We start from the raw sequence: 2629 nt of genomic DNA on the forward strand, positions 1-2629 counted from the left end.
ACAGAACTAATACAATTATGTAAAATTTAAAAAAAAAAAAAAAAGAGTCAGACATGACTGAGTGACTGGACTGAACTGAACTGATTCCTGCTTCTGAACCTAAATAACTTGTAGCTCCTAAGTGAAATTGTTATGAAAAAAGGAATGATATTGAAAATAGCAAACTTTTTGAGACAGCTAAAGCAGTTTCATATGTTAATGTGCATTACATTTGACAAGAAGAAACGTTGGCAAAACAATGATCTAAGTAAATGCTATTCACAGACATTTTGGTAGCAATACAAATTTTTTAAATCATTGTTACATGTATTCCCTAATAAGGACGATAAGGTTTTCACATATATAAATGCATATCTTTCTCTTCTGTGAGGTAATGTATTTATATACTTTATCTGATTTTTCAGTTGGGGTGTTCATCTTGTAGGAATTTTTGTTTGTTTCCTGCAAGGCTTAAGGAATCGTAGATCTTCAACCAGGGATTGAATTTCTGCCCCTCCATTGCAAACACAAAGCCCTAACTACCAGATCATTAGGGAATTCTCAATGAAAATGTTTTCTATCTCCTTGTCTAATATGCCACTTCAGAGATGTTAAAATGTAGCTAATGTGACAGAGGTATTAAATCCTTGCATGTGCTCAGTCACTTCAGTTCAGGTCAGTTCAGTTGCGTTCAACTCTTTGTGACCCCATGAATTGCAACATGCCAGGCCTCCGTGTCCATCACCAACTCCCGGAGTTCACCCAGACTCATGTTCATCAAGTCAGTGATTCCATCCAACCATCTCATCCTCTGTCGTCCCCTTCTCCTCCTGCCCCCAACCCCTCCCAGCATCAGAGTCTTTTCCAATGAGTCAACACTTTGCATGAGGTGGTCAAAGTACTGGAGTTTCAGTTTTAGCATCATTCCTTCCAAAGAAATCCCAGGGCTGATCTCCTTCAGAATGGACTGGTTGGATCTCCTTGCAATCCAAGGGACTCCCAAGAGTCTTCTCCAACACCACAGTTCAAAAGCATCATTTCTTCAGCGCTCAGCCTTCTTCACAGTCCAAATCTCACATCCATACATGACCACAGGAAAAACCATAGCCTTGACTAGACGGACCTTTGTTGGCAAAGTAACGTCTCTGCTTTTGAACAATCTATATGGGTTGGTCATAACTTTCCTTCAAAGGATTAAGCATCTTTTAATTTCATGGCTGCAGTCATCACCTGCAGTGATTTTGGAGCCCCCAAAAAATAAAGTCTGACACTGCTTCCACTGTTTCCGCATCTATTTCCCATCAAGTGATGAGATCGGATACCACGATCTTCATTTTCTGAATGTTGAGCTTTAAGCCAACTTTTTCACTCTCCACTTTCAATTTCATCAAAAGGCTTTTTAGTTCCTCTTCACTTTCTGCCTTAAGGGTGGTGTCATCTGCGTATCTGAGGTTATTGATATTTCTTCTGACAATCTTGGTTCCAGCTTGTGTTTCTTCCAGACCAGTGTGTCTCATGATGTACTCTGCATATAAGTTAAATAAGCAGAGTGACAATAGACAGCCTTGACATACTCCTTTTCCTATTTGGAACCAGTCTGTTGTTCCATGTCCAGCTCTAACTGTTGCTTCCTGACCTGCATACAAGTTTCTTAAGAGGCAGGTTAAGTGGTCTGGTATTCCCTTCTCTTTCAGAATTTTCCACAATTTATTGTGATCCACAAAGTCAAAGGCTTTGGCATAGTCAATAAAGCAGAAATAGATGTTTTTATGGGACTCTCTTGCTTTCTCTATGATCCAGCAGATGTTGGCATTTGATCTCTGGTTCCTCTGCCTTTTCTAAAACCAGCTTGAACATCAGGAAGTTCACGGTTCATGTATTGCTGAAGCCTGGCTTGGGAAATTTTGAGCATTACTTTACTAGCACGTCTGATGAGTCCAACTGTGCCGTAGTTTGAGCATTCTCAGTCCTGTCCAACTCTTTGTGACCCCATGGACTGTAGCCCGTCAGGCTCTTCTAAGTCCATGGGATTCTGTAGGCAATAATACTGGGGTGGGTTGCCATTTCCCATTCCAGGGGATATTCCCGACCCAGGGATTGAGCCCATATTTTTTATGTCTCCTGTATTGGGAGGCAGGTTCCTTATCACTATCACCACCTGGGAAACCTATTAAATTTTACTTTTATTTAATTAATTTAAAATTAAAAGCTATTGCTTGAGGAACCAGATCTTCCTTATAAATGTGTTTCAATTAATTTTTATACTCAATAATTTGTGAATCTCTTAGATATTTTCCGCAATTTGAGAGTCCATGCCCCTCTCCAGGTATAGGCTGGGTTTAGTGACTTGTTTCCAAAGGACAGAATATGTCAGGGGGAAAGAGATAACTTTATAGCAGAGGAACTAGTGGTAAGTCATATTGATAGTATGAATCCTTGATGGGAAGTAATGAGAAAGATATATTGCCTTGGAGGTATAGTTCTAAAAATATATAAACCCCTGTGCAACCAGGAGAAATATATCAAACCCATATTGAGAGTCATTCTGCAAAATACCTGTCCCTGAAGGACTCCTGAAAATTGTCAAAAGTCATGAAAAGCAAGGAAAGTTTAAGAAACTGCTAAGACCAGAGGGAGATCAGCCCTGGGA

Source organism: Bison bison, unplaced genomic scaffold, assembly GCF_000754665.1.
Source record: "Bison bison bison isolate TAMUID 2011002044 unplaced genomic scaffold, Bison_UMD1.0 scf7180017863149, whole genome shotgun sequence".
Classification (NCBI taxonomy): Eukaryota; Metazoa; Chordata; class Mammalia; order Artiodactyla; family Bovidae; genus Bison; species Bison bison.